The 15,040-nt window shown below is 46.7% G+C and overlaps 1 protein-coding gene across 3 annotated transcripts in view; it reads right to left on the minus strand.

Annotated features, from left to right (window-relative positions):
• Positions 1–15,040, minus strand: part of PTPRE (protein tyrosine phosphatase receptor type E) — a 172,575-nt gene that overhangs the window by 74,611 nt on the left and 82,924 nt on the right. The window contains exon 1 of one of the 3 annotated variants that reach the window (XM_057530413.1): positions 8,322–8,339. The exons of the other annotated variants lie outside the window; for them this stretch is intronic. The gene's annotated coding sequence lies outside the window, so the exon portion shown is untranslated. Of the gene's footprint in view, positions 1–8,321; positions 8,340–15,040 lie in introns of those variants that run through there. 3 annotated transcript variants of the gene reach the window in all.

Raw genomic sequence — 15,040 nt, forward strand, 5'->3', positions numbered from 1 at the left:
CGAAGTGATGCAGCCACAAGTCAAGGCTCGCCAAGGATCACCAGGAACCATGAAAGCTGGAAGAGGCAAGGAAGGAACCTCCCTTGGAGCCTTCAAAGGAAACAGGGCCCTACCGACACCTTGATTTCAGGGTTCCAGCCTCCAAAACTGTGGGAGAATCATATCTATTGTTTAAGTGACTGAGTTTGTGTTCATTTCCTACAGCAACCCTAGGAAATGGATACAGAAGCTGAGCTAAGAAAGTTGTGAAGAGGTTTCTAAAATGCCTCTAGTTCCCTGTCTGCCCATCTTCCCCCTTCATTGGCTGTGGGATCCTTCCAGATCCTTCCAGACCTCCTTCCTGCTCATCCCCTACATCCATCAGTCCCCAACCTTCCACATTCTTCTCGCAGTCGACTTCCCCACTTTTCGCTTGCTCTGTCTCTTCACCCTGAAGGTCAAGACCTTCTTCACCACACCGGGCAGTCATCAGGATTAAGTGAGGAACCAGGAGGAGCAGGGCCGGGTAGACACCCCAGGACACCCCGGGGAGGCCGTGGTGGCAGCCAGGTGGCCCTCCCATGCCTGGTCAGCCTGGTGCCTGCGGTCCACCCTGCACCCCATCCCCAGATGGGTGGTCCCACCCACCCCTCATCTGTGCCCAGGGACCTTCAGGCAGTTCCCACGCATCTGTATCCTCTCATCACCATCACAAGCTTTGTCTCATCATTCACTCATTTTCCTAAAAAAACCAAATACATGTATTTAAAAGGAAATGCTTCTTTTTAATTTTTAACATCTTTATTGGAGTATAATTGCTTTACAATGGTGTGTTAGTTTCTGCTTTATAACAAAGTGAATCAGCTATACGTATACATATATTCCCATATCTCCTGCCTGTTGCGTCTCCCTCCCACCCTCCCTATCCCACCCCTCTAGGTGGTCACAGAGCACTGAGCTGATCTCCCTGTGCTATGCGGCTGCTTTAAAAGGAAACGCTTTGTCATTAGCGTAAATGGGAAAACCAGCATCGCTAGCCATATATAGTGATGATCTTAACAATCAGCTCAGTGGAGAAGGGGAAGAAATTCTTGCTAAACACTGGCCCTGTGGAAGGCTCTTGGCCCAAAGCCTGTTCTCTTTCTGTTAAAAAGATGTGTGAAGGTGTTGAAGACACAGTAGCATCAAACTGAGCCTCTCCCCGCTTTGAGCATGAGAAAGCCTGGAAGGGGATGAAGAAGGGAAGAATTTCTCCCTTCATGGTTCAGACTTGTTCACTGCTATGTTCTGTCTCCACCTAAAACCATCTCAGGACTTTTGTGCATCAAAGGGCACTAGCAAGAAAGTGAAAAGACACCTTACAGAATGGGAAAAAGTATTTGCAAATTATGTATCTGATAAGGATCTAGTATCCAGAATATATGAAGGGCCCTTACCGCTCAAGAACAGAAAGACAAATAACCCAATTAAAAAACAAAGGACTTAAATAGATATTTCTCCAAAGAAGATACACAAATGACCAACAAGCACATGAAAAGATGTTCAACATCACTAATCGTTAGGGGAACGTAAACAGAAACAAAACCACAATAACATATCACTCATGCCCACTAAGATGACCAGACTTTAAAAAAAAAAAAAGAAAATAACAAGTGTTGGCGAGGATGGGGAGGACCAGGAACATCATACTCTGCTGGTGGGAACGCAAAACGGTGCAGCTGCTGTGGAAAACAGTCTGGGGGATTCCTCCAACAATTAAACGCAGAACTACTCTACCCCCAGTAATTCCACTCCAGGTATATATCCAAAAAACTTAAAACAGGAGTACGATAACTTGTACACCACTCTTCATAGCAACATGCTTCACAATAGTCGGAAGGCAAAAGACAACCCAAATGTCCATCAACTGATGAATGGACAAACTAAATGGAACTGTGGCATGTCCGTACAATGGGATATTAGAGCAGCTATGAAAAGCAAGGAAGCACTGACACCTGCTACAGCCTGGGTGACCCTCAAAAACATAATGGTAAGTGAAGAGACCAGACAAAAAGCTCACATAATGTCTGATTTCATTTTTCTATGAAATACCGGAATACATCAAACAATAGAGACAGAAAGCAGATTCGTGATCCCAAGGGACTTGGGCGAGGGGGGAAATGGGGATTGTCTGCTTAAGGGGTACAGAGGGTTCCTTCTGGGGTGATGAAAATGTGTTGAACTAGGTAGGCACAATAGCTGCACAACATTGTGAATGTACTAACTGCCACTGAATTTTACTCTTTAAAATGGCTAGCTTTAGGTGATGTGAATTTTACCTCAATAAAGACAGAGCATCCCAGGACCACCCCATACTGTACTTTGGGATAAAAGGCACCCTCCCCAGCCTGGCATCCAAGATCCTCATGAATGATAACAGTCACAAAAGTGAGAGTCCGCGAGACATTGGTTGAGTGCTGCGTACCCAGGGCTTTCCATTGTCCACTCATTTAATCTCCACGGCAACAATAAGAGATTGGGACCACTGTTGTCCCCACTTCACAGATGAGGAAACTGAGGCGCAGAAACACTGAGTAACTTGCCAGAGTCACACAGCTCAGTAGCTGACACAGCTTCCTCTGGGGTGGGGCCGGAAGGGGTGTCAGAAATGGTGCTACAGGCGGAATATCCCAGTGGGCACGCAAGGCTTCTACACAGGATTCCAGTCTCCAAACTTCATCCCTTTCTGCTTTAATCATTTCTCTTGATTAAATACTAGTCCTACATTCTGTGGGTCCCATTGTGCTAAATTACATGGTGAGCATGCATTGCAAATTACACTCATTATTAGAAGTCACACGGCAACATTTATACTAATTAAGTTGGGTCTCATTTCTTTTGCTCTAATTTTAAAACCCTGGCAGAACCCCAGCACTTTATGTCTGCGTGTGAACGGCCATAAACGGATGGAGTAAAATGCACTTTTAACTTCCAGCTATTTAAGATTATTTTAGACTTTTTAAAAACTGCCTTCAGTATTATGCTGCTTTCTTTTTTCTTTTTTTACACTATTAGCAAGATGAAGGTAACAGAGTACAGTTCTGAAATGCAAACCATACAGCATGCTTTTAAAATCGACGGTGCAAATATTTTCTTTAACGCGTTAGAAAACATTTTTGAAAGTCTGTTTTCCCCGAGCATGGCTGACTTTTTAAATGTGTTTCCCAAAGAAGTACAAATGACTGCTACCCAGTGCAATTAGGAGAATATGAAGGAAGAAACAATAACAATAATAGTGATGCTCTACAGAGCCTGCTCAGGGCCAGGCAGTTTGCTGAGCGCTTTACAAGAATCATCTCATCTCAGTCCCTCAGCCACTGAAGAGGAAGGTACTACCTTCCAGAGGTCAAGTCACTCCCGAAGTCTCAAAGCAAGGAAGCAACAGGGCAGGATTTCAACGCAGCCTCTGATCCAAAGGCTCCAACGCTTTTCCACACTTCAAACTATGGAGCTACGCATGCGTGTTTGTAGGGAGACAAAACACATCACACATAAGACGTATCGCCCCCAAATATTGCAAAACCAACTGATGTTGCTTCGTTCACCAGCTCGCGTTCATTGATGTAGAAGCAACTGCGTGAACACCTGCTATGTGCCAGGCAGGATGCCAGGAGCAGGGAAGACGCAGATGAGCAAAAGCAGATTCAGCCCTGCCTTCCTGGGTTCTGAGGTGTCCGCTTTTCCTGCCAACCCGCCCACCGTGGCGTTTTCCCTCCTCGCACCCCCCTTCCAATCGCTGGGGCCCTGGAAGCCGAGTGATCCCCACTCCTGCTTCCTCCTGAAGAGTACTCTCTCTCTGCCCTGGTCCCTCCGGAGCCCTCCTGCACGGGGGGCCACCTTTACACAAACTTCCTGCAAACAGGAAACTTCATCACCTGTTCCCGGGATGGGCTCCCTCCCCCAGCTTCCCCGCAGCACAGGTAAGCAAACAGGGGTGCGGTCCACTGCGGGGGGACATTCACACTCTGTTACAGCTCAGCTCTCCGCTCAGCAGACACACGGCTCTGGATTAGGGAGGGGGCGAGGGCTGGAGTGTGCCTGCCCAGGGGTCACAGACTGTAACTGAAGTCCCGAGGCAGTGGCCAGCCCTCCGGACATCAGACAGCAGGGGCGCTCTTTCTGCAACATGAAGGAGGGCGTTTACTTAGGGGGGCCAGGGGGAGGGGAAACCAGGTGAGACCATAACCCCTTCAGCCCTTAGACCCCTTATTCCAGAGGAACATCAAGCTGCCGCGTGGCGGCCCTACCCACGAGGGGCTGACTCTCACACACTCCGTGTGTTCCTGGTTCTGAGAACTTTCCCATACGTTATCTCCCCAGAGCCCGTCAGCCCCCCCGGGAGGTCCCCAGGGGCAGGCAACGGAAGGCACCGTTTGCCTGTGTTGCGAAGGCAGCTCCTTAGGGGAGCGGGGCCCTGAGCCGGCCCAGGATCCGGGGGACAGAGCGGGGGCCACCCCCAGGCCACCTCACAGCCCCCAAAGCCATACTGCGAGTAGGAGGATTTAAATCACATCAAAAGGCAGTAAAATGGTACAAAATTCACCCTGCGCATGACTGGGATAAGGTACTGTGGGAACAACAGCTCAGGTTTTCCTTACCGTGAGCCTCTTTCCAGGACACCAAAATCCACGCCACTCAGTGCGAAAGAACAGGAATTTATGACTGGATGCTCTGAGCTTCCAACTCCCAGAGAAGTGGCCCCTTGCTCTTTTCTGTGTGCTGCCCCATACACAGCACACACACGCACACACACACACACTTCTCTTTAGTGAAGCACAGCCAGACGGCACCTAAGTTGGCTGGAAGGTAAGGGACGCACTTTCACATAAGAGGCAAAGTGCTATGAAGTTTTTCACTCTGGACTTTCTAACATGAACTAGTCTGATGTGCTCTCACAGGGCAAACAAAAAAAAAAACAGCAAAATTTAAGGTGAACTGTGGATCCCATTCATGATGTTTCTGGGAGCCCACATGCACAAGGGTGCCCTTCTAACGGGCGTCCCGGGGAGAAGGCCGGCCCTGGCATGGCAGTTTCCGGCCACCGGGCACAGGCACCTCCGGAGGCGTGGTCCCGAGTGAGTGAGCAGGTGGGGTCCTTACGGTAACACCGGGATGAACGGCCATCCCTCCAGGAGTGTGCAAGAGCCTGGAAGGGCTCCCGTTACTTTGCCGGGAAAGACTGACGTCCCAGGATAAACTGATTAAATGAACCACCTCGTAGGAAGCAACCTAATATTTTTTTCTCAGCAGGAAGCCTGTTCTCACCATATGTATCCAAAATAATTCAAAGGCGAGTTGTATCTGCGTTACCCACAGAGCAGCATTAGCAATTGAAAAGTAATTTGAGCATCTATCAAACATAGTCACTGTGAGAACAGATGCCATTACAAAATGATACAGCCTTAACTGCAGCAGTGGGAGAAAAAAGAGAGAAAGAAAGAAGGCAGGAAGAAAAAGAAAGAGAGAGAGACAGAGAGAGAAAAAGAAGGAAGGAAGGAAGGAAGGGGGGAAGGAAGGAAGGAGGGAAGGAAGGAAGGAGGGAAGGAAGGGGAGAGAAAGAAAGAAAGAGAGAGAAAGAAAGAAAGAGAAATTGAAAGAAAGGAAGGAAGGAAGGGAGAGAGAGAGAGGGAAAGAAAGAGGGAGGGAGGAAGGAAGGAAAGAAAGAAAACAGCTAGAAAAAAATCTCTTTCTCCCATTTTTTAATTGGTTAGTCGGCTTTCAAGTCAAATATTTCCTAAAATGTCTTTATAATTTCCACGTTAGCTGAAAGATGCATGTCCAAAATCTTAAGCACGTTCTCTTTGCTTAAAGAACATTTAGATATTATATTTTAAGTGAAAGAGAAAGTACTTATATGTTAAATAGCAATTTAACGCATAGGAAGACATAAAATCTGCGAAAATCGTTTGTAAAAACTGCTCACCCACCACCTGCACGGATATTACATTTTACAAACTGGTAGCATAAGCTCACACACAAACTTGACCAAGAATAGAACCGCTGTGACATTCTTAAATTAACAGTGAGAGGCAACATTAGATATTACATTTTAAAAGCTGTTGGAAAATGCATTTTTCTCCCAACCAAAACCAGCGACATAAAGAACATTCCAGATATCCCTTTTCCCGTCTGTGTTGTGCATCCCCGGATACTTACAGAGCACGGCTTTCTGAACAGCCCCTAGGTGATCAACTCATTCAAACCCATGTCCACAGCACTGGAGTCTCGCCGGTTGACAATTTGAACATTTCCAAGCAGGCTACTGATGCAAAGGGCAATACATAATTTACGTGGGTATTCCCTCTGTAATTCTCCTTCTGAGGCTAGTGGCTGCAGGACCCAGACTATGTCATCAGAAACCAGAGCCCAAAATCCAGCAGGGGAAAAAGTGTCAGGAGAGGTGGCTCATCTCGAGTTGAAATCAACACTTGCAAATAAATTTATAATTTGCAGTGGTGGAGTGTCCTTTTTTCCTTTTATTTTTTTAAGTTTAAAATAAATCAGGAAGAAAGGTGGCAGAGAAGCAGTCTGGCTGCTGGAAGGAAGGCAACCCGGTTGCTGGCTGCTGCAGTCGGCGGTCCCAGCTGGGTCATCAAAACCCTCCGGTGCACTGTGCTTGGAAAGGCAGAGGAAGGGAAAACACCCAGCGCCCAGGATGAGCGGGGTTCACAGCCCGCAGAGAGCAAGCACAGACATGGCAAGATCCATCACGAGTCCCGCATGCTTCAGATTTAGTTTCCAAATAAAAATTAGCACTAATGTTATCCTTTCCCCCGAATTCTTTCAAGGCAAAACTAAACTGAAATACAACTGAAAGTGAAGAAAACGTGCAGGAAAACTCTATCACACACGTATGATGCGAGCCTTTCCCCCAAATAGGCTTTAAAGGTAAAAATCTTTTATTCTAGAGCTTTCCACTTAGCTTAGAGAAAATTCTATTTCAGGCATGATGCTGCTTTGAAAAGAGAACTTCTTATAGCAGAAAGACCTCTGTTTTCTCTCTAGAGGACTTCCTAAAATAAAAAGGGAAACGGACTCCCAAGCGTTACTCTCAAGTCTGTTATCCGAAAAACGGAAGCTGCCAAGGCTGCTTGTTCTCACCAAGTTCTACTTCTCTTGCGTTAAAGTGGAAGATCTTTTTCTTTTACAGAGCTTCTTTATTTCACATTCTACAGGTCAAGCTGTATCCCTGGAAATGTGGCCCCTTCATAAAGAAAGTGCCTTTCCCGTGGACGTGGTTATCAGTGCACGAGGTAAAAGGCTGCACAGACAAGTCTGGCCAGTTGCACATCTTCAGGAAGGAACGCCGACATAAACGCACCAAAGCAGCACCCAATGTCTAGAGGATGGTTTGCTACGTCTCACTTCTGCTGCTGCTGTTGTTGTCAATACTATCGATATTACAATTCCTCCGACCAGCCCCAGGCACTTTCATTTCGTCCTGAGAATTTGATGTGAAGTACTGTTTACAGAGTGCTTCCTATGTGCCAAGGACTGTGCTAGATAGTCATATACTCTTTCACTGAAATCCCAATTATTTCTGCCTCCAATAAAGCAAAAATCCAGACAGAAGTGGAAAGCCTATAAAAGAAGCACAGGTCGACAACGGTCCTACACACGTGTTCTGTGTGGCAGGGCCAGCGACCAGGCTTCCAGCAGCTACTGGAATAGCAGCGTGCACAGAATGAATCGCCACCCTGCCTTCCTGGGTGCCTTACATGATCACATTAGTTGCCTGTAAATCCATTCATTTTCTGAAAACGCCACTTCTCGTTCATTAAGGAATTTCTGAAACAATCATCAGAAACCATCTCTACGGCAGACAGCCAATGCTACTCGCCTGCAACAGGATTTGAGATCTCTTTTATTCCCGAAGGGGGCCATTATTTCCACCGGTTGCCATGGTGATGCTGCGGTATCGCTGCCGGGGTTCCACTGCTTCCCCATGCAGTCACACCACACACTTAAATCAAACCATTTGTATCACCCTGCACGGGTTTTTTTTCGGAAAACAAACACCTGGCTGCGTAAAACTTAGTTAATTGAACTCATCTTCATCTCACAGTGGTGATGAATGGGGACGGCCGAAAGTGTCTGTGTGTGCCAGCACCCACGTGGGCAGCAAGATCTCAAACAACAAGAGGAAACATCCAAAAATATCTTATTTTTTTCCCTTCGTTAATTTAAGGAGAGATTTCTTACTATTTCCAGTGACTTGAGAAATGCTTTTCAAAAAGCGAAAGTAAGGAGTTTGGGATGAACAGATCACATGACTGTATATAAAATAAACAATAAGGACCTACTGTATAACACAGGGAACTATGTTCAACATCTTGTAATAATCCATAATGGAAAAGAATCTGAAAAAGAATTATATATATAAAACTTAATCACTTTGCTGTACACCTGAAACTAACACAACATTGTAAATCAACTTTACTTCAATAAAAAATAAATAATAAATAAATAAAAAATAAAAAATAAAAAATAAATTTTAAAAAATGGAAAAAAAAAGATGCAAAGCAGTTAGTTGCCTGAATCTACTTACATTGGTACTCAACAAATATTTATTGAATGCAAAAAAAAAAAAAAAAAGGCAAAAGTAATACGACTAGAAATGAGGAACTGTACATTTTTATTGTTGGGAGTTTATGTTAACTGAACCTCTGCCATATTCATTTTTAAAGCAACAGCTTAATGCTCCTATTTGTGCATCTCCTGTCTTGCTTTTACTTGTAACTAGTAGACACACATCCGCACACAAATACATATCCATGAACTTATTTAGTAATTCCTGAGGTCTCTAACCTGTGAAGTGTAGCTTAAATAAATGAAATTACTGATTTGACTTTTCAGTCTTTAAGCCCTGATTTCCTGAGCATGAACCGTTCAAGTGTGGAACTCACTTTGAACTCAAAGATGCTGGTTCTCTGAGGCTCTAGCCCTGACTCCAGATTGTGGGAGGGGTGTCCACCCCGTGACAGCCCCAGAGCAGAGGAAGGAAATGGGAGATCGCCAGGAAAATGGCAGGTGGGAGCCTTCCTTTGGAGCACACGGACTTCACCACATTTCCTTCTGAGCAAACACAAAATTTATCTGGACACTCAGGGTGAGCAGTCAGCTGTCCTTACCTCCTACTGCAAATGGTCTTGAGAGCCAGCTTGGACTCCTGACACCACAATGTTAATCGGAAGGGGAGAAATCAAATCACCTGGATTGGATTTCAGAGGTCACTTTTTGGAAAAGGCAGGTAGGTCATTTACCAAAGCCAAACTTCAAGGAAAATGCCAAATCTAAGTTTGGCCCAAATTCATTAAGTTAACCTGAGTTGAACTCATGTTACCTGTGCACTCTGGTCTTTTTTAATTCCGACACTATATTTGTTTGGTGTTTGTTTTCTTTTGCCTTTTTCCATTTCTTTTTTTGCCATGACACTAAGATTGGCCAGGCTCAAAGCTGAGAAGCTTGTTGTTTTAGGGACAGAAAGAGAACTCTCTCCACGTAGGAAGGAATGCCGTGGGGGCCTAAGAAACCGAGGCTGCAACGATGAATAGACACACTTCTTACAACTCCCACTTCATAAAGAAATGAGGGGGAGGGGGTGGGGGAGGGATGGCATGGGAGTTTGGGATTAACAGATGCAAACTATTACATATAAAATGGATAGGGACTTCCCTGGTGGCGCAGTGGTTAAGAATCCTCCTGCCAATGCAGGGGACACGGGTTCAATCCCTGGTCCGGGAACATCCCACATGCTGTGGAGCAACTAAGCCCGTGCGCCACAACTACTGAGCCTGCGCTCTAGAGCCCACGTGCCACAACTACTGAGCCTGCGCTCTAGAGCCCATGCTCCGCAACAAGAGAAGCCACCGCAATGAGAAGCCCGCGCACCGCAGCAAACAGTAGCCCCTGCTCACCGCAACTAGAGAAAGCCCACGCGCAGCAACGAAGACTCAACGCAGCCCAAAATAAATAAATAAATTAAATTAAATGGATAAACAGCAAGGTCCTACTGTATAGCACAGGGAACTATATTCAATATACTATGATAAACCATAATGGAAAAGAATATTTAAAAAGAATGTATATATATATATGTATACACTACTAAATGTAAAATAGATAGCTAGTGGGAAGCAGCTGCATAGCACAGGGAGATCAGCTCGGTGCTTGGTGTCCACCTAGAGGGGTGGGATAGGGAGGATGGGAGGGAGATGCAAGAGGGAGGACATATGGGGATATATGTATATGTATAGCTGATTCACTTTGTTACACAGCAGCAACTAACACACCATTGTAAAGCAATTATACTCCAATAAAGATGTTTAAAAAAAAAGAATGTATATATATGTATAACTAAATCACTTTGTACAGCAGAAATTAACACATTGTAAATCAACTAAACTTCAATAAAAAAATTAATTAAAAAAATAGCAAAAACACAACACCAGGGCAAGTTGAGAGAGACTGTGGAAGAAAGGAACAAGCTTTATATTTTAAGACCCTTAGCGCTTTTTTTCTGCTTTGTGTGCCTTTTCATTGTGCACTGGAAAAAAAGAAAGAAAGGAAGGGAGGAAGGAAGGAAGGAAGGGAGGGAGAAGGAAGGGAGGGAAAAAAGAAGAAAGGAGGGAGGGAGGGAGGGAGGAAGAAAGGAAGAAAGGAGGGCTGTAACATTCAGAGCGATTCCCGGCAGCCAGGGTGCATCAGCCTGGGTTTGTGAGCTCTCAGCCTGAGTGTGTGTGATCTGAGCCATCTCTGCACCTCTCTGATTCCTCCTTCAGGAGAAAGAAGGGTCTTCCTGAGCTCAGCTTGGACACGAAATGAGGCGGAGGGCGGCCGCTGAGAGCTGGGAGGTGTGCTGAATGGAGGGGATCCACTGACTTGGCTTCCGTATTGAGGCACCACAGTTATAAAACCTGGGGAAGCCTCCAGGGCTGATGTTCTGAAAAAAAAATCCTTAAGCTGGAGTTCGTATGGTTAGAATCCTGAGCAGTTTGAATAGACTTTATCTGAAGTTAGTAAAATGCAGGAGAAATGGGGGCACCACTACCTCCCTCCACATGCTGCCCCCTGGTATGCAACATGCAGCCTGGCCCCATCCCCAATCTTCTTCCTAGGGGTTTTTTTCTACGGTGGAAGCAATGTTTTTAGCAGGGCAGGTTGGAGATGTCCCCCTCTCTCTACTATCCTATGCATGAGCGTCTTCAAACCAATTAACTGCCTTTGGTGAAACAGAAGTAAAGTTACAATGTTGCAGAGCGACGGAAGCTACCGACATGGCATGCTTCTTAGAGGAGCTTCTTAGAGGAGCTCTCTCCCTTCCAAACAATTAGACATCGTTCACTGCTCCACATCCACGCTGGGAATAACATGTGAGACTTTACATCATCTTGAAATGAAAAGTGAATGGTGCTGCTTGCTGGCAACAAGATGTCCATGACATGAATTTTCCCAGAGAAACCTGACACTCTAACACCCAAGGGTGGCAGCTAAGACAGAAGCAGGTGGAGTAGATTGCTTGCTGAACCCTCAGAGAAAGCTCCCTGTTTCATGCTAACACACATTTTAGAAATAGAGGTCAAAACCATTTCGTTCAAGGTGGTCTGGGATTTTTTTTTTTTCCCAGTGTGTGTGCACGTGTAGCCTGAGTGTAAACACGGACAGAATGCCAAATGAGACAAGTTAAGAATGATTAGGCTCCTGACCTGACAATTTTCCTCTCATGCTCAGCAAATTCACCACAACTCCAAGCAGTGCTTGCTTCAGTCATCCTGTGATGCCATCCAGAAGCATTAATCAAATATTGCAGCATCATTGGAAAACAGGGGTTTTGCATAGGTGTTTATAACAATCTATTGCATGGAGCTATTTATGAAACTACAGAAGCCTTGGGTACCGTCCAGTTCCAAACCCTGCCTGCAGGCTCTGGGCCATCAGCTGAGTACCAGTAATTCTGTGGTGCTATTCTGGATCCACAGACCCCGAGAATTTAGGGGCCTCTGGGACCTAAGTCCTTTACATGGAGGCCCTACAAAGCACAGGACTCATTGGTTGTCAGGAAGCCCCTGGTGATTGAACTTGGCCTCCTGGCTGCAACACCCACATTCTGGCAAGCCCCCGGGCTGCACCCTCTCTTCCTGGAGGGGGGTCACCATGAGCTAACCTCCTCTGCTTCAGAAGGGAGAAAAATATCTCCATCCAGTTCCAATGTGTTTCAAGATTCAAGGGATATGCCCACCAAGCAAAGCCACCTACCAGCCTTGAAATCCCGTGTCTTGAAAAGGGATATGTTTAAATCAATGAATTGAAGATGCAGTCTAAGATGAGAACCTGTTATCAACCATAGGTTTTACACGCCAGGAAGAATTGCTCTGCCCTCAGCACCAATCCCGTGGTGCCACCTTCCGTCAGAGCAGAGAACTCTCCGCACCCCTTCCCCAGGAGCCAGGATGACCCCAGTATTCAACCCCCAGCCACACAGATCTGAAGTCTTCCTTCTCAGAGAGGAGAAGCCCAAGCATGGCTCCTGGCTTAAGGGGCTCTGAGTTCTGAGGATAAGGAGATTTTGAGAGGCACAAGTCTACTCAGGAGATAGATATACCAACCCACTCGGCTATAGGCAGGTTCCTTGTTTTTGTTTTCCTGATTTTGCTCCATCCATTTCCCTGGAGAGATGGTGTGCTTTGCCTTTTACTCAACGTGTCTGAAGCCCAGGCAGCGAGGAGGAGGCCCCTGCAGCCAGGAGCTTCTGGGACGTGACAGAGCCGAGTCGGAGGTCCAGGCTGCAGGGCTTAGGAGGGCTGTGGGTCGTGGAGGGGATGGTGCTCTCACTCTCTAAAAATACAGCGAAGTGGTGAGACTCGGCTTCTGAATGTAACTCCTTCTATGACAGTAGGCTGCATAAATGCTAAAAGCTTACCTGCTTGAAATTCAGGGGGTTCTGACAAAACCCCCTGAGGGATAACACAAAACACACTGTTAATTCCGAGATCCTATCCTACACCACACCGCAGGGTCAGTTCAGGCTAGCATGATTTACTTCGCACATTTAGGTCTTTTTCACCTAATCTCCTTGTATTTTCTTCAGTTATCCAGGTCACCTCTTTCCCCAGGACTGAGAGGGTAAGGCTGCGACTGGCAGCTTGGTGTAGGAAGGTGATAATTAGGGGTGCCGGGCGCTGAGAGCTCTCCGAATCCAGGTGCCTAGCCCTGCCCGCCTCTCTCCCTGGGTCCTGGGGCTGCTCTGAGAGCTGGGTCCAGCTGTCACTCCCCACTCTTCAGCCCTGCGCTCTGCCAGCTCCTTTACACGGTGATGTGCTGGACTTGAACCTTGGTCATTCTTCTTGGTGTATAAAACCTTTGGTGGATAACAGGTCCTCGTGTTAGACTACACCTTTAATTGATTGACCTAAAACATATCCCTTTCAAGACAAGGAATTTCAAGGCGCGTAGGTGGCTTTGATTGGAAAGTATACCCCTTAGCTCTTAGGAATCTGCCTAAGATGAGTGGAGGGGTTGGTAAGAGAACTGCCATTAAAAACCCAAATGGAGCTGAAACATGTAGTTCTGGCCTGGTTTGGGGACCAGCGTGCACCTGGAACACTGCTCTCCCCCGAGTTCAGGCAAAAAGTGGGCCAGAAGTGCCAGCGTGCCCATTTGACATCTGCCATGCAGGCGCAAGGTAAAACAAAACCAACTCAGCCTCACCTGTGAAAGAAATCATTGAAGCCAGTCTGGTGTCGGACAGAGGAAATCCTGGGGGATTGACCGGAACTCTTGGGGGTGTTAGTTGCCTTCATTTATTTATTTATATCCCTCTTGCTCCAAAAGGGAGCTAAAGCAGTGTAAGGAGTACTAAAGCATATTCATTCATTCACGTGCCAGCACTTGCGTGCTGGGACAGAGGGACAAGATCCCTGTTCACACAGGGCCTACATTCTAGAAGGCGAGAGAGTGGATGAATATGGCCGCTCCAAAGAGTGGTGAGTGTTTCCACAACAATATAAAGAAATCGAAACGGGGTGGCAGAAAGTCACCCGGGATTGGGGGTCGGATACCGAGGGCTGGCAGCGCTGGCAGGGGTGGGGGAGACCTTTCCAGAAACTAATGATGGAAGCAGGGAGAAGTAAATATCTAGCTGGAAACAGATCATGTCCCCGGGGGGGGGGGGGGGGGGGCGGTGAAATCCCTTATCGAAAAATGCCCCGGGGGAACATTCCAGTGTTCTGACCACCATTTCTCACACCAGAGCTGGCTTCGGGGTCTGAGACCAGAGACTCAGAAGGGGCTCAGGGCCTGGGGCTTAATGCTGCAGCCACTTTCTTGAACTTGGAAGAATTTTATCTCTGAATTTGAGTTTGGCAAGTGAAGTCTGATGGAACAATTTTGCATCCCGCCAGGGGCCTGGGGCCTCGACTCACACCTTCTGCCTCCTTCCCAGGACGGGTTCCTAAAGGTCCATTTTTGGCCCCTGATACGCAAACGCCACCTGCCAAGTTCCAGGGCAGGTGCCAGGCGTCTCTGAGGGTCTATACTGCCTGAGAGAATCCCCGTACCCCCAGGGAGCATGACATTAAATGGAAGGTATAAAACACTCTGGCAGGTCCAGAGAGAGACCACAGAAGAAAGGAAAAAGCTTTTTTCCTGCTTTTTGAACAACCAATCTGGCATCTTCTGTAGGTGGCCCTGGTCTTGCTAAGTGCCGCCCCAGGCACTGCGGAGAAGGCAAAATGCAGTTTTCTTTCTGCTAACTGCCTCACTCCCCAGTCTTCCTCAGTCCATTCATTCATTTACTCATTCATCCACTGTACGCGGAGGTCTGCTAGGTGCCAGGCCACCCCCGGGGATTTGAATTAGGACATTTGCTGTCCTCCAGGAGCTGACACGCCCCTACATGTCGCAGTCAGCCATGGGGGCCAAATCGATTGTTCTCTGTCCCTCTGCAAGGATCCAATCAAGCATTAGTTTCACGTTAAGTGTCACACATTACATAAGTCATGGGAAAAAGCAGAAAACAGGAGGT

This window comes from Balaenoptera acutorostrata, chromosome 16 (genome assembly GCF_949987535.1).
Source record: "Balaenoptera acutorostrata chromosome 16, mBalAcu1.1, whole genome shotgun sequence".
NCBI lineage: Eukaryota > Metazoa > Chordata > Mammalia > Artiodactyla > Balaenopteridae > Balaenoptera > Balaenoptera acutorostrata.